Source organism: Cricetulus griseus, chromosome 2 (assembly GCF_003668045.3).
Source record: "Cricetulus griseus strain 17A/GY chromosome 2, alternate assembly CriGri-PICRH-1.0, whole genome shotgun sequence".
Classification (NCBI taxonomy): Eukaryota; Metazoa; Chordata; class Mammalia; order Rodentia; family Cricetidae; genus Cricetulus; species Cricetulus griseus.
In genome coordinates, this window is record NC_048595.1 from 319,337,675 (window position 1) to 319,363,600 (window position 25,926).

The 25,926-nt window shown below is 42.9% G+C and overlaps 1 long non-coding RNA gene across 1 annotated transcript in view; it reads left to right on the forward strand.

Moving 5' to 3' along the window:
* LOC103163003 overlaps window positions 1–25,926 on the forward strand; it is a 38,578-nt gene that overhangs the window by 9,023 nt on the left and 3,629 nt on the right. Inside the window, exons 2-4 of the long non-coding RNA XR_004768515.1 lie at window positions 9,798–9,996; window positions 16,533–16,620; window positions 22,864–22,929. This is a non-coding gene — a long non-coding RNA (uncharacterized LOC103163003). The remainder of the gene's footprint in view (window positions 1–9,797; window positions 9,997–16,532; window positions 16,621–22,863; window positions 22,930–25,926) is intronic.

Here is a 25,926-nt window from a genome sequence, read left to right on the forward strand (position 1 = left end):
CATGACCTTTCCTCCTTTCACATTAGCCATATTTATTGGTGTGTCATTGAGGTCTTGTTTAGGCAGCCATGCTGTTGAGGCTTCATGGGTGTAGCCTCCCTTACATTTCTAGGAGACACTAGCTCACAGCAAACTCTCTGTTCCTCTAGATCTTACAATCTCTCCACCCCTTCTTCTGCAATGATCTCTGATCCTTAGGCGAAGGAGTTGTGTTTTAGATGTATCAGTTGGGATTCTTTGACTTATTCATGATGAATGGGTGATCGGTCAGTGAGAACTAGACGTGGAAGAAGTCAGACCAACTCTCTCAAGTCTGACTAGATAAGGGAGGTCTGTGAGTTAAAGCTCGAGTGGGATGCTGGCATTTTTGCTATAGTCACTAAGATAGATCACAGTTTATCATGATGCCCTACTCTGGGGTGTTTTGTGACTTCCCAGTTGTCAGGCCACATGAAGTGCCATCCCGTCTGTTCAGTTTGGTTTTGTCTTCTTTCCCTATCCAGTTTCATCACCATCTTTCCTGCTCCATTGCCTGAGGCTCAGCCACTTTGAAGGACAGAATTCTTGAGTGACTCCTTATCTGGGGCAGGGGTTGTACATGTAATCAGAAGTACTATAAAGCCTGACTCCATTTGCATTTTGATCTACATCTTAAAACTTCATGAATACCCAAAGCAGTAAAAACTACAAAAGAAAATGTACCAAGGCAGACACACAGCTATGTGTCACGGATCCATTTTCAAGGGACAGCATGTCTAGCTGCCAGCTCCCAGTCCCCAGCTGTCAGCTCCTCAGGGCTTGTGACAGCTTTTCAGAGTGGTCCCAAACTCTGTTAACAAGGCCTGGCTGTTCTGCTCAGTGCAGAGGGCTCTGCTAGAACTGATATACTCCAGAGCATGTCCTGGGGCCTAGGCTTGGTGGGCTCATGTCACAGTAATCCTTTCTTCTTACTCTTTTACTATTAATTTAAATTTTTTATGTGTATGGGTGTTTTGTTTAGATGTATGCTTGGGCAACACATAAGTACCTACCCAGGGCCACAGGGGCCAGAAGGGGGTGTCAGATCCCCTGGACCTAGAGTTGTAGATAGTTGTAAATCACCACATGGGTTTGGGAATCAAACCTAGGTCCTCTAGAGTTTAGAAGCTCTCAACCTGTGGGTCATGATCCCTTTGGGGGTTAAACAACCCTTTCACGGGAGTCTAATATCAGATATCCTGCATATCAGGTATTTACATTATTATTCATAAGAGTAGCAAAATTACAGCTATGAAGTAGAAACAAAACTAATTTCATGCCCAGGTGGTGGTGGTGCATACCTTTAATCCCAGCACTTGGGAGGCAGAGGCAGGTGGATCTCTGTGAGTTTGAGGCCAGCTTGGGCTACACATGGAAATCTTGTCTTGAAAAAACCAACAAAATAATAATGTTATGGTTGGGGTCACCACACCATGAGAAACTGTATTAAAGGGTCACAGCATTGGGAAGGTTGAGAACCACTGATCTAGAGGAACAGCCAGTGCTCTCTCTCTCTTTTTTTTAAAAAGTTTATTTTATGTGCATTGGTATGAAGGTATCCAATCCCACTGGAACTAGAGTTATAGACAGTTATGAGCTGCCATGTGGATGCTGGGAATTGAACCCTGGTCCTTTGGAAGAGCAGTCAGTGCTCTTAACCGCTGAGCCATCTCTCCAGCCCCCAGCCAGTGCTCTTAAATGCTTGATTATCTACAGCCTCCACTCTTTGTTCATAAATGATTATCTACTTCTTGTTTATTGGCAAAAATGTATGATATCTAAGTTCTAAATCAACATCTTCCTTATGGAACCTAACCACGTAAGGCCCCTTTCTATTTTCAAACTTTCAAGATGTCACACATGAACTAGAAGGAATAGAGATGGAGGAGTTATGGGTGATACAAATTATTTTGTTTCAATTTTTAGACATTTTATTACCACTACTTTGCTCTTTCAATATTATTACTTTTGTGCTTTGAAAAGCTACACTATGAGATTATGTTCACAATAGCAGAAAATCTGGAACCATTTTATAGGAGCCAAGTGCAGCCAGGCATGCTGGTGTGCTTTCGTAATCCCAGCACTCAGAGTGAAAATGACAGTGAGTTGGAGGCTAGAGTCTCAACAATGAGTTGGAGGCTAGCCAGGACTTCAAGATCACATCTGGTCTCAAGAAAACTGAATACACAAAGCCAAACCCTTACCAAGCTATGGAGTGCATACACATACACACACAGACACACAGACACACAGACACACAGACACACAGACACACAGACACACACACACAGACACACACACACACACACACACACACACACACACACACACACACACACACACACACACACACACACACACACACAGAGTGGGGGCAGGAGTTGAACCCAGGGCCTTGCGCATGCTCAGCAAGCAGGCTGCTTCTCAACACACCCCACTCACAAAGTTCTTTCCTATTCTGTCTCAGGGAGTCCTCCCTGCCCCCCACCCTCACAGTCTGACTAGTTGGTTGTAATAAAATATTGTAATTCCTTGGCTGGTTAATAAACAACACATATTTATTCTCCCACAGTTCTGGACACTGGAAAGTCCAAGGTTGGAGTGCAGATGTGGCAGTATATGTAAGGGACCACTCCCTGTTTCATAGACACATCTTGCTCTGTCGTGGTATGGTGCAAAGGAGCTAGCTAAGTCACAGGGCCTTTTGTCATTTTGTTCCCAAAAGTTCATGTGCTAATATTTGGCACTGATGATCATATTCAACATGTGAATTTTGGAAAGACCATAGTACCCCCAAAATAGAGGAAACAACCATTTTAATTTTTCTTTTCTTTTAAAAATTATTTAATTAATTTTGACTTTTGCTCTAGAGCTTGCTATGTAGACCAGGATGACCTCAGTCTCACAGAGATTTGCCTGTCTCTGCTTCCCGAGTGCTAGGATTAAAGGAGTGCGCCACCACACTTGCCCTCTCCTCAAGATTTATTTTTATTTTTGTGTATGTGTGTGTGACTGTGCCGTATGTGTGCCAGTGCATGAGGACGCTAGAAGAGGGCACCGCATGCCCTGGAGCTGGAGTTACAGACAGTTGTGAATCTCCTGCTGCAGGTGGTGAGAATTGAACTCTGCTCTTCTGTAGGAAGAGCAAGCGCTCTCAACCTCTGCCCCATGTCTCCAGCCCTGTTATCTTTCTTCTGCCATAGAGATTTGTCTTTTATAGAATGTCATATAAATGCAATTTAACAATGTGTTCTCTTTTGAGTAAGCTCTGTCAGTTCGAATAGTGTTCTGAAATTTCTTGCGGTTTCTGTGTGTATCCATAATTTTTTGTTACTATTTTGTTGGTTTTTGACCCTATATGGGTAAATGACATTTTATTGGTTTTCTTCTTCATAGAAATCTGGGTTGTCTCCATTCTGGGCTATAATAGACAAAGCATTACACAAGTCTTTGTGTTGACAAATGTGTGTGTCCCTCTTACCCCATGCTGTGGTAAATATATAGAAGTGAAATCAATCCTCAGATCACAGGCAATCATTATTGTAAGCACTTTTGCCTTTATGAGAATGTGTAGACCTTTCTCCAAAATGTCCAGTAATTTTATAACACTATCGGCAATATTTGAGAGTGCTGATTATTCTGTCTCTGTTAACCTTTGGTGCTGTCAATCTCTTCAACTGAAAGACTCTCTGACAGATGTACACATAATGGTATCTCTTCTAAACTATGTTTCTCCAGTGACTAATAAAAAAGTAAGTATTTTTTTATGTTCCTGACATTTCAATGTCTTCTTTGGAAAAGTGTCTTGAGTACTTCAGAAGTGTAAATTCAGCAGTTGATAGGCTGCAGCCATCTGAGTTGTATACTTCCAAGATTGCCCCAGAGAAACTGCAGTTGTATTTTTTTCAAGTATACTATCCCAGAAAACTCTCTCTTGCGTTTCTCTTTCTATATCTGTCTCTCTCTCTTTCTCTCACTCTGCATGTTTCTGTGTATGTTTTTTTTTTGTGTGTGTATCTGTGTGTTTGCATGTCTGCTTGCACTTGGTTTGTGAACACAAGGTTTCACTGTGTAGTTCAAGCTGTGTTGAAACTCATGGCAATTCTCCTGCTCCAACCTTCTAAGTTCTGAGATTACAGGGGTTCACCATCATACTAAGCTCTTAGCTAATTTTTCTTTCCACCTGGTACATGAGAAACTATTTAAAGCCAGTTGGCAACAAGCAAGTGTTTCTTCTAGTTTAAAAATCCAGTAACATTTTTGTTCCCTGAAGCCAGAAGTAGGACCCTTATCCTCAGCCATGGTTTAAATATGGACTGAGGACATCAGCTCTGGTCACTGTTGATTTTCTCTGGTCTGTCGACCATTGTGTAGTTTTCATGAAGGAATGAAAGATAGATGTCAAACACCCTAGGAGAATTATTTCAGAATAATTTTCTTTTTTAAAAACGAATCCCTAAAGCTCTTTTACTATTCCTCCTTGTAGCACTCTGTAACACTGATGGTATAGAATATGTGTGTATTCTTATTTCTCCTCATACTATAAATACTTTGAGGGTGTGATGACTAATTTTGACACAGGCTAGAGTCATCTGAGAGAAGGGAACTCCAGTTGAGAAAATGTTTCCGTAAGATTAGGCTTTAGCCAATCCTATAGAACATTTTCTTAATAAGTGATTGATAGGAGAGGACCCAGCCCATTATAAGTGGGACCACCCCTGGACACACTAACTGGCTGCACTTGTTATCAACAGGAAACTTATAACCATCGGTTTTGGAGCTTTGTGCTTCTTGTCCTGACCCCACATTTACACTGAGCTGCCTTGAGATTACACTAGAGCCTGCTTTAGTTAGCCCAGACTGTTTACCAATGCACCATCAACAGCGTGGTTGAAACAACCTCATAGTTTTGGAGGGCAGAGAGCCCAAGGGTCTGGGGATTCGACACAGTTAGCCGGGTGCTTGTCTAGGACACACAAAGCCCTGAGTGCAGGCTCTAGCACTGTAGAAAGCAGGTGTGATGGTGCACACTTGCAGTCCCTGCACTTTGGGGGGGGGTGTAGGCAGAGGAATCAGAAGTTCAAGGTCATCTTCAGCTACACGGTGAATTTAAGCTTGGGCTAAATTAAGACCTTGTTCCTCCCACTTGTAAGTCTTTCCCAAGATCAGGGTGATACATGGTGGGGCTTTGAGAAGCTCCATTCCTGGCTTATGAATGTGTTGCTGTCTTCTTCCTGTGTCCTTTCATGGAAGAGTGGAAACTCTAAAACCTTTCCTTTCATGAAAGGCAGCGGTTCTTAGCCTGTAGGTCATGACCCCTTTGGGGCCAAATGACCCTCTCACAGGGGTCACCTTAGATCCTCTGTATACCATATATTTACATTATGATTCATAGCAGTAGCAAAATTACAGGGAAGGAATAGCAATGAAAATAATGTTATGGTTGGGGGTCAGCACACTGTGAGGAACTGTATTAAGGGGTCACAGCATTAGGAAGGGTGAGAACCAGTGATGGGAGGGTACAGATGTCAGTGTGGGTGGCCCTGCTCTCACACCTGAACATGAACATTATTTTTCAAAAGGCCCCACTTCCAGATACTATCACCTTTATAATTAGGGTTTCAACATAAAAGTTTTGGTGGCATGATACACAAACATTCAGTCCAGCCAGGTTTGGTGGTATACACCTATAATCCTAGCCCTTGAAAGTAAGGGCTGGAGAGTCAGGAGTTCAAGGTCACCCTCTGATATGTAGTGAGTTGGAGGCTAGCCTGGGCTACATGAGAGTTTTCAACTTCCACCATCAACCCAAACCCCATTCACTCCATAGCAGAGGCTATGTAGAAAATTATATCATATTATCTATTTTAAAGAAAACCACAGTGGCCTAAGTTACTTGAGCCTAAGCTGTTTGAACACTCGTTCTCCTGGTGAAAACAGGCTCATCATCTAGTCTCAGTCATCAAGTGGGATGATTGTCACTCATTTCAGTTCATTTAATAGACATTGGATAGGTATAAAGAAAGCGCTGTGTGATCTAATGAAGCATTCTGCCTGAAGAGAAAGAAGGGAGATAAGAAAACCTGTGAAACCACTAGAGGACGATATAATACAACAATACAATGACTCCAGACAGTACAAACACAGTCAGAACTCAGCAGAGTGGGCAGGCATAGCAGCCTCCAGAGATCAGGGAGGGACGCTGGCCTTTAGCTGCTTCCTCGAGTCTGCCAAGGAAATCCAGCAGCTGACTGTGGATGAGCTTTATCAAAAGTCCAGCATGTGTCTGGCTGGTTTTCTGTCTCTAGCAGGTCTGATGAACCCCTTTTCCCTTTCAGAAATGTCCACTCCCAGAAATGGGTTGTAGCTCAGTTCACAGAGTGCTTGTTTTCCACCCACAAAGTCCTGGCTTCAATCCCCAGGACCAGATTAAAAAGGGGCATGGTGGCACTGTCTGTAATCCCCAACTCTTGGGAGTTGGGGACAGGAGGATCAGATGTTCAGTTCAAAGCAGCAAGTTGGAGGCCTTCCTGGGTTACACAAGACTATATTAAAAAAATAATTGCTTACTTTTTTTTAAACTCCTTTGAGTGTAGCTGGATTTTGAGCACACAGAGGCTAGCTTGTTTTCAACCTGATATATTTTGATTCTCCTAGTATTTGGAATACTGAGGAGTTTATAACTCATCCCTGAAAAATTTATTTATTTATCTAATTAATTTTAAGCATAGTCTCACTAGGTAGCCCTGGCTGATCTGAGTCTCTTTCTGAGGCTAGGTTGGTCTTGAACTCACAGAGATCCATCTGCCTTTGCCTCCCAAGTGCTGGGATTAAGGGAGTGTATACCACCACACTGGCTCAATAACTATTTATTTATTTATTTATTTATTTTGTTTTTTTTGAGACAGGGTTTCTCTGTGTAGCTTTGGAGCCTATCCTGGAACTTGCTCTGGAGACCAGGCTGGCCTTGAACTCACAGAGATCCATCTGCCTTTGCCTCCCAAGTGCTGGGATTAAGGGAGTGTATACCACCACACTGACTCAATAACTATTTATTTATTTATTTATTTATTTATTTTGGTTTTTCGAGACAGGGTTTCTCTGTGGAGCTTTGGAGCCTATCCTGGCACTTGCTCTGGAGACCAGGCTGGCCTTGAACTCACAGAGATCCGCCTGCCTCTGCCACCCGAGTCCTGGGATTAAAGGCGTGCGCCACCAACGCCCGACAACTATTTTTTTAATAACTTATTTATTTTTATTGTATGTGCATTGGTGTTTTACCTGTATGTATGTCTGTGTGAAGGTGTCAGATCTTGTAGTTACAGACAATTGCGAGCTGCCATGTGGGTGCTGGGAATTGAACCTGGGACCTCTGGAAGAACTGTCAGTGTTCTTAACCGCTGAGCCAACTCTCCAGCCCTCAATAACTCTTTTATATCAAGTTCTTTATAAACAAATATTTATATCTTTTATATGAAGTAGGTTCTTATTTGTTTCCTTGAGACTAGGTCTCATTATATAGCCCCAACTGGCAATGAATCCCTATGTAGCTGAGGCTGGCCTTGAGCTCTGATACTCCTGCCTGCTGGGATTACAGATATGAGCACCATTCCCAATTGAAGTAGTTATTTGGATGTGTTTTCTTTGTTCATCCTTTCACACTGCATTTCCCAATATGATTTGAGTGGAGACTTTTGGAACCGTCTGTAGTTTTCTTCTGATGAATCTTTCTACTCAAAAAGGGCACCAGAATACTTATCTTTACTTTATGTTATTAAAATTACTTGATGGAGTCCTCAGTTACTACACATTAAGGCTGTCAGTGCTTAGCACAGTAAAGGTGTGCCCTTAGGAAGCACTAAGGAAAATGATCAGGCACCCAGGAGTGGGGCCTCCATAGTACTTGAGGAACCTCACTTAGAGGAAGACGGAACGGGGAAAATGTCAGAGTTCACCTTGCCTGTGCATAGGCCACAGGAAACATTTCATGTCCGGAGCCTTTTCCTGAGAGAAATGGCACTAAGAAGTTGCTGGTTCAAATATCACCATATTCTAGTTGATATAACTTGCCACCACAGCTGACTGTCATTTTATCTAAGGGCCATCCCCCTAGAGCCTAGACCAATGGTTTCCAAAGTGTGACCCTGGTCAGGCATGTTGGTGCATAACTGGAATCATGGCACCTGAGCAGTAGAGATAGAAGAACCCATGGTTTGAGGGCAGTTTAGGCTACCTGAGACCTTGTATAAAAAACAGGTCATCTCAAGATCAGAAACATCAACATTGTTAGTTCAAAAGCAGGCCCCCCCAAATGGCAGTGCTGCTGACAATGGCCTAAATGACAGTCTGGCTCAGCTCAGGCTGGATTCTGACCAGGTAAACAGGAAGATTTCCAGTAAATAAACAAAAGCTTGAACTCAGAATTTCTCGGAGACTTTGGGAAGTGGGTTTCTGTTTGCCAGGAAAAGCCATCACTTCCCTTATCTACCGCTACAGCTAACTATCTTGAGCAACGGGGCATCCAGCTCCCTATTAAACAGCCTGCAACAGATCCAAGTCCCCAGGCTGTCCTGGCCCACAAGCCATCCACTGCTGTTCTAACTCCCAGCTGTTCTTGCTCACAGTCTCCTTAAAACTGGCTGTTCACTCTGTGCTCCACCCCCAAGAGGCAGCCCTGGCAGTTTGAATTACCCAATAAAACTTTATTTCTAGCCATGGAGTGGTCTAGTTCATTGCTTTCACTGTGCCCTTGCTTACAAACATCACTTGGGAATTTGTTAGAAATGCATTATCATTGAACCCCTACTGGAGGTGTACTGAATCAAACATTTGGGGGTAGCCTATGTTTTCATAAGCCTTCCAGGTTGTTTCATGCTCAAATTTGAGACACTTGGGTCTAGTGGCTTATGAGGTGGCCTATAGATTACTAGCTAAATCTCAAGTGTGTATACTGACAGTTGATAGGTGTAAGGTAGGTAGATGGAAGTGGACATAGACCTGGAGTTGCCAGATGGGCGCAGGGATATAGATGACAAGAGGCTGTAGAAGTTGGAAGTTGTCTTAGCTGTGGGGTAAAGATGAAGTGAGATGCTGCTTGGTGGTAGATGAGCTAGAGAAGCAGGATACCCTAGTTATCACACCTGTGGCATGTCAATGGACATAGCTGCTAAGGAAAATATGGCTACCTAGGTTCCTTTGTTGCTGCTGCTGATTTGCTACTGACTAGCTCTGCAACTCTACTTGAGTGACTTGAAGTTTCCTGACACACAAATTCCAACATAGCCAAATAGTTTGTCTCACTTGCATCATGATTTGGCTTCATGTACAATGTATGTTAAATCCGTGTGTGTGTGTGTGTGTGTGTGTGTGTGTGTGTGTGTGTGTGTGTGTGTGTGTGTTATGTGAACTAGAAAAATTTCTATAAACTGAAATAACAGAAGTTGAACTTTAGTTTCATAGAGGAACAAAAATAAAAACAGTGGGTGGATTTCTTGCCTAGTGGTTTGACTTCTTTTTTAACAGAAGCAACCAAAATGTATATTTATAGTAAGGCTTCCATATCCTTTGTTTACCAAAGCTGGTAAAAAAATGTGAAATACAATAAAATTGCACTTTACTGTGGACTGAATCATGACTCTGGCAGCTCATATGTTGGAGCCATGCCTCCCATGTGATGGTATTTGGAGATGGGGTGTCTGGGAGATAATTAGGTTTATATGAGGTCAGAGTGAGATTATAAAAATACGACACAGAGCCTGCTCTTTCCCTGCCATGTGAAGACCCAGAAAGAAGGTAGCTGTCTGCACACACTGAAGCAAGCTCTTCCGTGAACCTGCCAAGTCCTCAAACCTCTTAAACTGGGAAACCAGCTCCTGTTGTTTCATTGTCCCAGTCGATGGTGGTACCCTGTTGTGATAAGTTGGATTTGGCAAAGATACACTCCATGTGACGATGTCACAGACTCCTGGTCTATGACAGGTAAGTTGTTACAGTTATACATCAGGCCTTAATTTTTTTTTTACTACATACATCAGAATATGAACATGTTAATGGCCCCAAATTTCATAGGCTCCTTTGAGTAAGTAAACTTTTTCAAGACCTAGCACTCCTTCTCTAAGGAAGACTAGAGACCTAGTTGCTCTTGGAAACTATTTCTGTAGCATGCTTTGGTTTTTACTTGTATCTTTTAAATCTCACTGCAGATTTTTTGAAGCTCAAGCTGTTACTTTGTTTTCTTAACCTTAGAAACAAAGCCCTTTTATACTTTCTTGAGTCATGCTTTTATTTTATTTATTTTATTTATTTTTTTTTGAGACAGAGTCTCAATATATAGCCTTGTAGAGGCTTGAACTTGAACTCACTTTGTAGACCAGACAGACGGGCCTCAAACTCATAGAAATCACCTGCTTTCGCTGCCCAAATGCTGGGATTAAAGGCATGAGCCACACCCACCCACATATGTGTGGGTGTTTTGCCTACATATATTCCTGTGTACTATGTGTGTGCAGTGCTCACAGAGTCCAGAAGAGGGAATTAGATTCCTTGAACCTGAAGTTATAGACAGTCACCTGCTGTGTGTGCTGACAATCAAAGTCAGGTCCTCTGGAAGATCAGTGCTCTTAGTCACTGAGCCACCTCTGAAGCTCCTTTATTTATTTATTTATTTATTTATTTATTTATTTTTTTATCTTTGGTTTTTTGAGAGAGGATTTCTCTGTGTAGCCCTGACTGTCCCGGAACTCACTTTGTAGACCAGGCTGTCCCAGAACTCACAGAGATCCGTCTGCTGGAATTAAAGGAATATGGCACCACTGCCTGGCTAAAATTTCTCTTGATTGCTTTTACATCACCAGGAAAAGCTTCTTCCCCATCTTGGTGTGAAGAACACACGAACCTGGGCATTGCCAGTAAGCCAAGACCACATGGTGATACACAGATTAATAGAAATGGGTTAATAATTAGCAGAGAGCTAGCCAATAAGAAGCCCAAGTCATCCTCCAAACAGTTTATAATTAATATAAGCTTACAGCCTGAGGAGTGGTAAGCTTTGTCTGGAAGAGCTAGATATCAAGTCATAAGCTTCTAAAGCAGTGTTTCTCAACCCGTGGGTCTCGACCCACATAGGGGTTGCCTATCAGATATTTGCACTGTGATTCATAACAGTAGCAAAACTACAGTTACAAAGTAGCATCAAAATGATTTTATGGTTGGGGGGTCAACATAGCAAGAGGACCTGTATTGAAGGGTCCCAATGTCAGGAAGGTTAAGAACCATTGTTCTCAAGAATGAAGCTTATGTCCCTATTAGCCGTGGAAAAGGAGCCAAACTGAACCTTATTTGAGACACTGGTTTGTGTCTCAAAAAAAAAAAAAAAAAAAAAAAAAAAAAAAAAAAAAAAAACAGTTGTGGGGAAGTAAAAGTTTATTTTGTTTTTATTATTATTGTTTATTAATAATAGTTCACAATTATTCCTGGATTCCTGGGATGTGAATGGGCCACAGCTTTGCCATTCAATGTATGTTCCCATCCAAGACTGACCAAACACACTTCAGCTAAGTACTATGGCTGAGGTATTTACTTTGAGTAAGGCAGAAGGCAGAAGAGTTGAGAAGCATGATAAACTAAAGTACCAAGTGACTCATGTCTTTAGAAATATGGTATCTAGGTGTACAGGATCTATGGATTTATATTTCTGATTTAAAGAAAATTAGACTTATTCTTGTTATGTATGGCTGGACACATTCATTGAAGTCTAGAAGGTGTTAGCAGCTTATAGGCTCATCTTGTACTACAGTGCCACCTATGGGCCACTCTTGGGAATTACGCTCAGACATTAACCCACTGTAGTCCTTTGGATATGTACTAGAACCCCAGGGTTTCAGAGGTTCTCGGAGTGGTCAGCAGAGTCAAGTTTATCTCCAATTCCTGAGTCACTTTTTGCTTTGTGTTGATCCCAGAACATTAAATCTTCAGCTATATTCCCGCTTCTCCTCCTACTCTCTCTCTCTCTCTCTCTCTCTCTCTCTCTCTCTGTGTGTGTGTGTGTGTGTGTGTGTGTGTATTGATGTGTAGGTTCACAAGAATAGGTGTGTCTATATGTGTGCATGTGTGAAGGTCAGAGGGACGATTTCAAAATCCCTCAGATGCCATCCACTTTTTTTTTTTTGGCTTTTCGAGACAGGGTTTCTCTGTGTAGCTTTGGAGCCTGTCCTGGCACTCACTCTGTAGACCAGGCTTGGCCTCGAACTCACAGAGATCCACCTGCCTCTGCCTCCCAAGTGCTGGGATTAAAGGCGTGTACCACCAATGCCCTGCCACTTTTCTTTTTTTTTTTTTTTTGAGACAGTGTCTTTCACTGGTGGAACTCATTAGGGATCGTCTGGATGGCCACAGAACCCCAGCTATCTGCCTGTCTTCAAGTCCCTAATGCTGGGACAACAAGCAGGCATGGCCATGCTTAGCATTTCTTGCCTGGGTTCTGGAAATTAACATCATGTCCTCATGCTTTCAAGGCAGGTGCTTTTATGACTGAATCTATCCCCTCAGCTCCTTTGATTCCTTTTTAATTTCAACTTGAGACTGGGTCTCACTAAGTTGCTTGGCTGTACTTGAACTTGCTGAATAATTCAAGCAGCCTTTGAACTTGAAACTCGCTGTATTAGCTTTCCAAGAAGTTGGGATTGTAGGTGTGCCTGACCACACCCAGGTTCTGAGTCACTTTTATTACAGGTTTGATTTGTAGTTGTCTAATTCTGTTTGGACCTCTTGGATGAACAGAAACAGCTCTGCTCAGCCTCTTGTTCTATTGCAGAAGGTCCCTCTTGCCCCAGAGTCTATTCCAAGATTCCCAATGGATGCTTGAAATCAGACCATTGTAGTACGGATGTTAAAAACCCAGAGACAGATATTGGGGTTCAAGCTGGATATTAGAGAAGCAAAGCAGCCAAGCTACCAGAGAGCTCTTACCTCTACTAAGGCTGGGGAGATCCTGTCCTCAATGTGGCTGGAGACAATTGCCCAAGACTAAATACTGAATGCCCTGTTCCTATCTTATACACCTCTCTAGTGCTGGGACTAAAGGCATGATCTGTTTCTCTTTTAGACTGATTCACTCTCATGTAGCCCTGGGTTTCCTTGAACTCACAGAGATCTCTCTGCCTCTGTCTCTTGAGTCTTGGGATTAAAGGTGTGTGCCACCACCATCCAGCTTCTATGGCCGTGGCTAGCTTTGCATTCTGATCTTCAGGGGCTTTATTAGATCATAAAAATATATTATATGTATCTATCCATCTTATGCACACACAAATTCAATCCTCTTCTTGTCTTTTTGTTTGTGGTGTGTGCATGTGTGTGTACCTGCATGGACAGAGACCATAGGTCCACATCAGGTGTATCCTCTGTCACCCTCCATTTTAACTTTTGGAGATAGAGTCACTCACGGAACCTGGAGCTGACCTTTTTAGCTTGCTGGTTGGCTATCAGTCCCAAGCATCAATCTGTCTGCATGTCCTAGTGCTGGGGTGACAGATACCTGCTGTTGTCTCTTTTAAATGAGTGTGGGGATCCGAACTTGTGTTCTCATGTTTGTTCAACAAATCACTTTATACACTGAGACATTTCCCTAGCTCCAACCTTTGTTTGTTTTAACTAAGCATTTATCACACACTGGGGCCATAACTTGTGCTGTTTGAGTTGTGACAGCAAAAATAAAAGGCACCCTCCCCCCCAGTTTCACAGAAAAAAAGAGTCACTCCTACCATAACCCAACTTCCTTCTCCTATTGAGGATGCCTATTTTTCTGCTTGCAGGGGAAGTGGGAAATTTCCCCTCTAGTCTCTTAAGGGTCAGTGTAGGCAACTGAAAAAGACATATTAAATGGCGAGAGAGTTACATAGATTTAGTCCACAAGAGGAGGCAGTCACGTAGCGTTATCACCTGTGACCTAAAATGATTCAGAGTGTGGAGCACAGGTGTTTTGAGAAGTGATAAGTTATTGTGGGGGTAACTCAGTGGATTAGGGGACCATACAATGGCCTGGGCAGTCTATGTCGCTGGCAGAACAGACAATAGTATGGATGTGATTCTTTTTTGAATACTGAATGGGACTAAAATAGAAGATGACAACGTGAGACAAGTGTCCAAGTGTCGGGAAGACTTCAGCCTTCCTTCCTTTATGTGAATGACAGGTGGTCTGATATCTGGCTGGCTATTGAGTCACTAGGGGTGGCAACTGTGTAGGTGGTACGGCTACCAGGGATAAGCTGCTTCCCAGTTAGGATGGAGCAAGATGGAAAATGATATTCAAAACAGTGTGCAATTAAAAACTTATGAGTTGTTTATTTTTGGAGTTTTTCATTGTCTATTGTTGGACTAGGGAACTGAAATCTCTAAGAGCAAAACCATGAATAAGGGTGTGTGTGCTGCTCTGTGAGGTCCACCCACATTCGATGTTCGACTTGCTTCAATGCTCTCCTCTGCAGTAGGCGGGGAGAACCCAGTCTGGTCCTCCAGGATCCCTGGGCATGAGTTGGCCGATTCTTATTCAGGTTCCTGTTCTTAGGCATTGTTTTTGAGATGGGTTCTGCTAGCTTAGTTATTAGGTACTTTCTGAGTTCTGTAGTGTTCCTATCTCTTGTTCTGTATGCTTCTTTTCTCATACTCCTTATTTTTAGATATTTACACACTTTCTTTCTCCAAGAAAATTCATCTGTTGTCTACCTAGTAGGTTTCTGGAAGACAGAAAATAATAAAAGTAATAAATTAACCCCACCCAGTTGAATTGGAAGCTTGGTCATTTCCTTTCTTCCTCCCCCCCCCCTCCTCCTCCTCCTCCTCCTCCTCCTCCTCCTCCTCCTCCTCCTCCTCCTCCTCCTCCTTCTTCTTCTTCTTCTTCTTCTTCTTCTTCTTCCTCTTCTTCTTCGTCTTCTTCGTCTTCTTCTTCTGAAACTGTCGGCCTGTGACTATGGCTTCCTATTGCTGTCTCTGACTTAATTATTAACCCATAACTACTAATCCATGTATTTCCACATGGTCTTGGCTTACCGGGAATGCCAGATCTGCAACTCTTTTGCCTGCTACATCTCTGCAGAGAAGAGAGAAGAGCGTGGCTTTCTGTTTGTCCCTGCTTATATTCTGATTCTGCCAAGATACATCACTTCCTGCCTGTCTGTACAGACCTCCAGAACTCTATGGTTAGATGGTGGCAGTTTCTGCCCAGCTACGTCACTTCCTAGGATCACATGATGACTCCTCTCTGCCTACACTTCCCAGAATCCTCCTCATATCCTAGCCCCAAGGCTTGGTCATTTCTTAATAACTACATTCTTAAGCATGAAAACTTTTTAGTGTTGGACTTTTATGTTAATTTCAATGAAAAGTTTTGGGAAATTTGGCTTATTGTTACAGCCCCTGGATCTTAATCCTCCCCTTGATATCTTGGCTTCCTTTCCTAGCCATCAAAAAGTGCATAAGAAGCCAGATGCCTACTCAGCTGTTGCTCAGTGAATGGCTCAAAGCTGAAGATAGAATCCCATGACACTGATGCTCTGGGTTTGTGTGCACTCATAGTTAGCATCTATCTTGGTGATGAACAGGGACACCACTTTCCTCTGTCTTGTCTATAGATGAATATTTCTATCAAGTGCTGGGTTTAAATGCTTCATGTGAGTGTGGATGGCTTTTTCTGACTTGGTAGTTTGGCAGAGATTGGCTAAAAAGGCTACAGGGCTGGAGAGGTGGTATAATGGTTAAAAATACTGGTTGCATTCTTTTAGAGGACCTGGGTTCAATCCCAGGCATCTACATGGTAGCTCACAACCACCTGTAACTATGGTTCCAGAGGAATCTGATGTCTTCTGGCCTCCATCAATGCCAAGCACGTGTGTGGTACATCTATCTATCTATCTATCTATCTATCTATCTATCTATCTATCTTCGGCAAAACATCCTTATACATAAAATGAAACAAAATTTAAAGAAGGGACATGATGTCAATTCTTCTAATCGTGATTTGCCCTCTATTTATTTGTTTTTTTTTCCATTTAAGGTAATGTGTGAAAATTGCATTACCTACTATTTTTCTCAGTTTCTAGGAGATTTGCTCTGTTGTATTTTGAGACAGAGTCTCATGTAGCCCAGGCTAGCTTTGAATTCCTGATCCTCTGCCTCTGCCCCCATGGTGCTGTATTCCAGGTGTGCACCATCACACTGGGGTCTCTAGGGTTCTTTTTTTTTTTTGGTTTTTTGAGACAGGGTTTCTCTGTGTAGCTTTGGAGCCTTTCCTGGCTCTTGCTCTAGAGACCAGGCTGGCCTCGAACTCACAGAGATCTGCCTGCCTCTGCCTCCTGAGTGCTGGGATTAAAGGCATGCGCCACCAATGCCTGGCTCTAGGGTTCTTTTGGAATAATAAACAGCAGCTCATTTTCTCACCATTGATTTCTGTTTGAAACTGGAATGTCACTTGCCACATCTGGGAGCTTTCCACTGATACTGCTGCTCTATTGTTTCTTTCCTAGGTTGAGCCTTTAGGTCTTCTGCCTGGAATCTTGTGTGGCTGTTTTCTGTCCAGTGATCTTTCTCCATGGCATTCTTGCAAGCTAACAGGTAGGAGCTGAGGTTCTCTGGCTAAATTGTATCCATGTGGTTATTTACTTTCCCCTTCTCTGTCCTCATGACTGTCCTCAAACAGTCCTTTAAGTCATGCTCAACATTCAGAAGTCTGTAGCTGACCACTTAGGTTTACAAGGAAGGAATTATGTGTTATTCAGCAGTCCTGAGCTTTTTTCCCCCCTGCCCTCTGCCTTGAGACACTGGTTCTCATAACTTATTAGAATGAAGAGTACCCTGGCCTGAGAGCACTCCCACCTCTCTTCTGTATGGATGTGGGGGTGTAGTCAAGAGAATGGGGTGAGCTTCACGAAAAGCAGAATTTAAAAGAACAAACCAATGGTTTAAAAAAAAATCCCAAAAACCAAAACCACTCTAAAAACTGTTTCTTGTAGGTTGGGGCCATTAAAGAACAAAACATTTAACTTGGCTGAGTGTTTTAATTTGTAATGTTCCAGATTCGTGATGTTTCCTCTATGACAGTCTGGGGCCTCTTAAGGTCTTACCTCTGCTCTGACCCTGGTTACTGGGGTGGGGGATGTGGAGGAGCATGGCCAGCTGTGACCCCTGGGGTCCTCTGTGTGGAAGGAAGAAAGGCTTTGCCCTTCCAATGGTTCTTACTGGGACTTCGGTCTAGGAGGCATGTTAGCCACCAGTGTTCTCTGGGAGCTCATTATCCTCACTGTCCAGGCTGTTGTCCCATCCTGGGGCCCCTCTGCAGTTAGAAGGTTTCTTACTTCTTATTTATCGTTACATTATTCTTCTGTACATTTATGGATGTGTTTTCTTCTTCTTTCTACTGAACAGTCCTGGTCTTTACGAAGTGGCTTTTTATTGGGCTGGAGGACTGTAGTGTAGGCTTTGTAAGGGTTAGAGTGGAATTCTTGCTTCCCAAACCATAGATTAAATTTACACGCAGGGAGAAAAATATTTGCCCGGTGCTTCATAGCTCCATTAAATTACCTGCTTTGACTAAATGCAGGTGAGATCTGATGTAACTCGGCCACACTAGGGTGTCAGATGGATTCATTTTGCCTCTCTAGATCATCTTCCAGTTCTGGAAGGCACTCTGCATGGACATCAAAGCCACCTGTGTTCTCTGGCTTTCAGCAGGACATGAAAGGATGAAGGAACACTGGGCTGGGCGTTTATTTCTGCAGTGAGGTGGCCGCAGGCTGACATGTCTCTCAGCAGTCATTGCTCTTGTCAAGGTAGCTCACTCAGTTTTCCCGTCTGTATCTTTAGTCCGCAGTGAGCCTTCTTGGCCTTTTGGCGATAGTGCCAGATGTACCACAACTATTTCTTCTTAGTACTCACACCCTATTACTAACACCTCTTCCAAATTTCGTTTGTTCTTTGATGTGTGTGTATGTGTGTGACTTTGATATGGAAAGTTTAAAATTCTGAAGGAAGAGGTTCTACTGTTTTAAATTTGAATGAATTATATGACAAAACAGTCTTGTACACTCAAGGACTGAGTAGGCTTTGGGTACAAAGTATAGAAAAAGGATCAAAGATAAAACATATTTAATCATTTTTTTTCATGTAAATTTTATTTTGGTGATGGGCTTGAGCCCAGCACACCACACATGCTTGGCAGGAGCTGTCCCATAGAGCTAGGTGTCCTCAGCGCATAACCATGATTTTAGGTCAGAAAATCAAGAGGAAACATTTGGTTTTCTTCTAAGAAAACCTCTATTACTGAATGTTATACTTCAAAAAATGGTTACTGATATCTAACGGTTTTCAAAGTGTTGATTCTGTTGCTGTGATAAGCACAGGGGATGAAAGGATTTATTGCATATTATAACTCTCAGGTCATAATCCATCACTGTGGGAAGTCAGGACAGGAACTCAAGGCAGGAACTGAAGCAGAGGCCATTGAGAAATGCTGCTTATTGGCTTTCTCAGATTGCTGTCTTCTACAACCCAAGAATCACCTGCCCTGAGGGTTACACCACTGTGAGCTAGATTAATCATTAATCAAGACAATGCCCCATAGACTTGCTTATAAGTCAGTCTAATGGAGGCATTTTCTCAATTAAAATACCCCCTTTCAAAATGACTCTAGCTTATGTCAAGTAGGAAAATAGAAACAAAAACAAGACAAAACAAAAACAGCTACCAGGACAGTTGGTAAAATTCTGCTACCTCTGCTTCTTCTTTTTTTTTGTGATAAACCATCTATCAATCTATCTATCTATCTATCTATCAATCTATCTATCTATCTATCTATCTATCATCTATCTAGTAATCTATCTAGCATCTATCTATGTATCTATCATCTATAATCTATCTAGTGTGTGTGTGTGTGTGTGTGTGTGTGTGTGTGTGTGTCTGTGTGAGTGTGTGTGTATACATACCATGCTATGGGGTGCGTGTGGAGGTCAGGAGTTGGTTTTCTCCTTCCTCCATGTGAATTCTGGAGATCAAATTCATGTTGTCAGGTTTGGTGGCAAGTGCTTGCTGAGCCATCTTTCAGCCCTCTGCTGATATATCTTAAACAAACGGATAGTTTCTAGAACATGTAATGGACTCCAATAAATCAATATGAGAGAGAGAGAGAGAGAGAGAGAGAGAGAGAGAGAGAGAGAGAGAGAGAGGCAAAGAGGCAAAGGTATAAATAGACAAGTCATAGATGGAAACTTTATATGGGAAGATGCTCAACCTAGGAATGTGGAAAATGTAAACTAAGTAAGATAGTGCTTCATGTTCATTAAAATGGCAAAAAGTCATATAATTGTCTGGGTGGAAGTGTGAATTGGCACAACCACTTTGGAAAGTAATTTAGCAATATTTTGTAAAGCTGAAAGTAAGCATAATATAGCATCCAACAATTCTATTTCCAGGTATCCATTGGTTGAGGAATGCTGTTTTGTGCATGTACACTGGGAAACACTTACAAAGATATATATTGCAGTAGTATTTGTGAAGGAGGAAAATGAGAAATAAGCCAATTATCCATCAAAAGAAGAATGTTAGAGTGTGTTAATATGATAGAATGATGTGTCAAGAACAAAGGCAAAATATCAATCAGCAAATGAATGTTTTAAATAGCAAGATGTAGAACGATGTTGATAGTATTAGCTCCAACTTCTCGTGTGTGTGTGTGTGTGTGTGTGTGTGTGTGTGTGTGTGTGTGTGTGTGTGTGTGCAGTTTGGGCATGTGTGAACCACAGTGCGTTTGTGGATGTCTGCGGATGACTTTTGGGAGTAAGTATGTGCCATCATGTGCTATCCACTGTTTTGGACAAGGTCTTTCTTGTTTCTGTTGCTGACCTGCATATTCCAGGCTAGCTGGCTCATGAGCCTCCAGGAATCTCTCCTGGGTTTCCCTTCTATCTCTCTGTAGGAGTGGTGAGCTTACAGATGTGAGCCACCAGAATCTTGTTTTTCCTGTGTTATCAGACAAGGGTCTTTTATTTGCTGAGCAATCTTCCTGGCTTCTCTTCCCCAAAGTAATAACTCTAATTTACATTTGTGAGAGTGCTGAATTCTAGCCACTAGACCACCAGGGATCAGGTTTTAGTTTACATTTGAAATCCTATCTCTTCTTATGCTAAGAATGTCTTTTTTTTTTTTTTTTGCCTCTTTCTCATCCTGTGAGTTTTGGGACGATGTCTCTGCTTTAGGCCCACATTGCCAAAGACAGTCTGTAAATTGCTAAAATCTCAGAGTTAATTGGCTGCCATGAGAATGAAAAGTGGTTTATTCAAGAGTAAAACATTCTTTTACTCAAGGACATGAAGAATCTTTGCAAATTTTTTTTTCCAGTGTCTGGGAAGTTACCCACAAGTCCACTGATGGGAGGTGATAAGTTCAGAATCCCTGGTTAGTTGCTGATGTAATAAGCCAATCAAATCGAACTATTAAATCCAGGTTTAATGAACAGAGCAAAGCAACTCCTGGGTGATCCTCAGGAGGGTAGGAGTGGAATCATATGGCAAATATGGCTACCAGGTCTTAAATAGCTTAATAGGCGTGGTCTTGAGCAGCCTCCAGGGGATGAATAGACCTTTGGTGGGCTTTCTGAGGGGAGGGGCTACTGCTTGGTGGTCTTTTGGGGGGTTTGGAATAGGAGGAGTGTGGAATGGGGCCCCTAGCTGGGGATCCCTTAAAGGAGGTGTTGTGCCCAAATTCTGAACCCCCAAATCACCAAGAGACCAGATCCAATGCAAAAGCAAACTGTTTTTAATAATTAATGATTATTAAATTAATATGATTTAATAATTAACTGTATTAACTTGGGTCCTCTGTCCCTTTGACATCGAGGATGGAGAGAGAAGAACCTGGAGCAGGGAATTTATTGGGGTAGAGCAAGGGGAGTGTCTAGGGGCCTGCAAGTCTCAGGATTGGTGCACTTCTGGGCTTGGATGACCTGTCCTGTGTTGATTGGTCAACTGGTTGCTATGGCCTATAGGCCTTCCCAGGGCAGTTGCTATACTCTGCACCTCACTGTTACCTTAAAGCACATCCAAAGCCTGCCAGCTAACTTCTGATTGGTTCTTTGCTACATGGAGGGTATCTGGTTTCCTAGGCAATGGAAGGCTGGGCAAGGTCAAGAACTTAGCACATGTGCTGAGTCAGAGGCCTACATCTTTCTGGGTCTTTTCTGCAGCCTGTTATGGCTGCCAAATCAGGGGGCTGGATGAGGGTCTGGTTCCTTCAGAGGAAGGGAGAACATCTTCCACCAACCAAGAGGGCACTGAGAGATTTGTTTCTTATTACGTTAGCACACTGTCATCCAGTTAGCCCTTTTCATAATGAATTTCAGTGTTTGCAATCTCATAATGTTAATTCTGAGATTCACTCTAGAAAAACCAGTTCCACCATTTTGGCCAAATGATGCTTTTAGTAAAATATGAAATAATAACTAAGATTGAATTTGGTCAGGACAATCCATCTCAGGTGAACTGCCCCTAGACACATGTTGTCTGGGCTTATATGGCCAAAACCCATGGGCCATCATACTTTCCCAGGAGGCTTTGTTGTTATTTTTCCAGAACTACAACTCTCAGAATTCTAGGAAGTTACCTGGTTGTTGGCTGGTGAGGCAGGTAGAGCTTATAGGTTAACTTAGGGTCAAACAGTAACTCAACTTGTATGCTACTTCCTGTGTAATTCCTCCATGTTTCTGTTTAATAGCAATCCATTCTTATTCCTAGTTCTCAGAATAGGCAGGCACCACAGGACAGCCTACCCATCACTGATGCCATCGCCATGGGGCTCCTGAGACAATGAAGCCTCTTGGAAGAGGTTAGCAGCACCATATGCTTTGGCTTGCCAACCATAAACAGCCTGTTATTTGACTCTCCCAGTATATTATTCTTTGTGAGTGACATTTCTTCTGGTCTGCCCCCAACAGGGTGTGTTCAGTTAGGTAGTATCAAAAACAACAACAAAAAAGTTCCTTGTCTGCTAACTGCTAATTTAATTAGTAGCTTCAGAGTTAGGCAGCTCTTTCTCACCTCCATGTTGAACTAGATCTCTAAACCCAAATGTCTCTCTTTGCTTCTTCTCTTTTTGAACTTGGAGGCCACCACAAGGTGTTGTGCCCAAATTCTGAAACCCCAAATCACCAGGGGATCCATTCCAATGCAAAAAGCAAAGCATCTTTTATTATTTAATGAGCTAACTGTCTTAACTTGGTTCCCTTGGGCATCAAGGGTCTGTAAGGCAGGGAATTTATTGAGGGGAGCAAGGGGAGTGTCTAGGAGCACACAACAGTCTCAGGATTGGTGCACTTCTGAGCTTCAGTGACCTGTCCTGTGTTGATTGGTCAACTGGTTGTTATAGCCTATATGCCCTCCCAGGGCAGTTGCTATGCTCTGCGTGCCACTGTTACTGTAAAGTACTGAAAAGCACGCCCAGAGCCCGTCAGCTAACTTCTGATTGGTTCCTTGCCACATGGAGGGTATCTGACCTCCTAGTGACTGGGGCAGGTCCAGCAAGGTCAGAAACTAAGCAACTTGTGCTGAGTCAGAGGCCTACATCTTGTTGGGTCTTTTCTGCAGTCTGTTATGGCTGCTAAAGCAGGGTGTGGGTCTGGTCCCTTCAAAGTGAGAAGGAATCCTTGCAGCCAAGTTCATGATTCTGTGTTGATTCAGAACCATGAATCTTTCCCTTTGCCCAACTTTCTGATTCTGAAGAACAGAGAGGCCCAGGGGCATTAAGAGATTTCTCCAGTAACTACCGTATTATTTTTTAAAGCACATAGCTGTCTTAACTTTTACACCACAGGAGATGTGTGATCAGAGATGAAACAGCTGGTCTGGAGCCGCACAGAGAGCTGGGACCAGAGCTGAGGTATGGAGCCGGATCTCCTGCTTTCCAACTTGGTGCTTCTTGTGGATACCCCATGGCTTCTGGGCGTGTCTGCTCTCTAGCTCGTCATTTTACTTTTCTGCCTATCTGCGGTGGCCTAAATCTCTACTGCCATAGCACACACATTCACAAGATTAAATTGTTTTTGCTATTTGAGAAAACACACAGTGTAATACTAAAACGGCACAAGAGGGCACACACTTGCAATAAAAGTCTCCTTCATCCTCCTGTCCTTCAGCTTTCCAGTTCATTCTCTCTCTCTCTCTCTCTCTCTCTCTCTCTCTCTCTCTCTCTCTCTCTCTCTTTCTCTCTCTCTCTCTCTCCCTGCTTGCCTGCCTGCCTGTCTCTGTTGCCCACTCCCACCCCACCCCAGTTTCTTGCTTGTCCTCTCTTTGTGTGTCTGTCTCTCTCTGTTGTGCCCCTCCTCCCCAGTCTGAGTCAGATATGCTAAGAGAAGGCAACACACATGCCTATGTGCACTTGTAATCAAAAAAGGGAAGCATACTGTGCTTGCATCTCCAGCTTTTTAAGCATCTTAGATACTTGGGATATCCACTGTCATCAATAAACATAGAAATGACCCCTCAGCCAGCCAGGACACATGCCTGGAGGGTCTAAGTTAAGTCCTTACAGGCCTTCCAGCCAGTTAAGAATGGAAATTGGCCCTGAATCTGGTGTTCTGGGTTTGGGGCTGTAAAGACAGAGATCCAGAGGCCAGGGGCCAGCTGGAGTTTCCCAGCTTGTCACATACAAAGGTAAATTGTGTTGGGAACAGAGCTGTATTCCCAAAGATAACAAGGCACTGAAGTTTTGTAGCTCATGAGACTGATGAATGCCTCCCTAGCAGCTAACTAGATAGTTAAAATGTGGAAAGGCAGTGATTGCATTTAAATGTGTAAAAATGAGATTTTGAAGTTTCCAGAGAGGAACTATTGGAAATGTCTGTGCTGGAAATGTGCTACATTAGTTATGGTCAAACCATGAACAGAATAGTAGGAGGCTGTTAAATGAACACATTGGATCCATATACACACACATGGAATCCTGCCCGGGAAGTCAATACATGGAAAACTCAACCTAAGGGACAGTGGGTAGGTGTCTTAGGTTGAGATCTCTGAAAGCAAAGAGAGATGTTGCAGGAGAGGATTCTTTTTGGCAAAGAGTGGGAGCAGGATAGGGTATGGGGTTCTCTATAGCACATAGTAGCAATGAGCCTCAGTAAAACTCACAGAGGCTGAGAGCAGAATGCACTAGCTAGAGGTGGGCTGAACAGTCTTGACAGCAGCCACTGCAGCAGGCATACCACGTGTGACTGCCATGTGTGTACTACATCTGCTGGCACAGGCTGGAAACCCTAAGAGTAGAACTTGCAGCTCCATATCCTGGAGGCTTCAAGTCCCTAAGGGCTCAGTGATAGAACTATCTTGCCATATATCTGATTTCCTTTGTAATTCTTTGTATTTTTGTTTGCACATTTCAAACATTCTTCTAAGAGGGGGAATCCATAGACTATCAGACATGTAAAAGGTCTGTGGAATGCACAAAAATAATGAGAAGACAGTGATAGTTTGTAGAAGGCTTTCTTGGACTGCCAGGCCCCAAATCACAACACAGAAACTTATTATTAATTATGAATGCTCAGTAGCTTAGGCTTGTTTCTAGCTAGCTTTTTAAAAAACTTAAATTAACCCATTTCCATTTATCTATGTGCTGCCCTGAGGCTTGTTTACCTCTTCTATATACTGTCCATCCTACTTTCCTGCTACTTCCATGTCTGTCTGGCCCCTGGCTAGCTTGCTGGCTCCCCCTTTCTCTCTGCCCACCAGCCCACCTAGGCCTTCTCTGCCTAGTTATTGGCCATTCAGCTTTTTATTAGACCATTCAGGTGCCTTAGGCAGGCAAGGTGAAACAGCAACACCTCTTTACATAGTTAAACAAGTGTTCTATTCCATAGCAGTAGCTGTGCTTAGCCTTGACTTCTAGGGATGGGAGAGGTGGATTCTAGGATTTGGAGTGAGAAGAGGGAAAAGGTTTTCCTGCACTTTGTATGTGTGTATGCATAATTTGGGTGGAGGCTAGATGTCAACCTTGGATGTCACTCCACCTTTTTGTTGTTGTTGTTGTATGTGTAGATTCACACACGGGTGCTATGGAATGTATGTGGAGTGCAGGGAAACACTTTGAGTTGGTTCTGTTGGTTCTTGCCATCCATTTTGTTTGAGACAAGGTCTCTGATTCTCAGCTCCATATGCCAGGGTCCTTGGGTTTCTGGGGATTCTCCTGAATCCATCTCCTGTCCTGCACATGAGCTCTGAGGTCACAGGTTCACGCACTGCTTCGCAGTGAAAGCAAGTCCTCATGCTTGCATAGCAAGCACATTACCCACAGGGCCATTTCCCCAGCTCCTCCCCTTCCACCTTTTTCCACCTTCCTTCCTTGTTTGCCTTTTTAATTTTTCTTTTCTTATTTTCTTTTTGAAATAGTATTTCTCTGTGTAACTGCCCTGGCTGTCCTGGAACTCACTCTACACAAGGCTGGTCTCGAACTCACAGAGCTCTGCCTACCTCTGCCTCCTGAGTGCTGGGATTAAAGGCGTGTGCCACCACCACTCAGTCCTTCTTTTCTTTCCTTCCTTCCTTCCTTTTTTTTTTTTTTTTTTTTTGAGACAGGGTCTCACTATATAGCTCTGGTGGTTTTGGAACTCGCTCTATAGACCAGGCAGGCCTCGAAATCACAGAGGTCCACCACTGCCTCATCTAGCCCTGTTTTGTTTTTTGAGACAGAGTCTTTCACTAGGACCTGGTGTTCACTGGGTAGGCCAAGCTGGATGGCTAATGAGCCCTAGTTGTGTCTGCCTGTCTCTACTTCCCCAGTGCTAGGGCTATAACCATGTGCCACCATGCCTGATTTCTTTTTATGTGGGTGCTGGGAATTGAATTCAGGCCTTCATGAGTGTGTGAAAAATACTTTATGACTAAG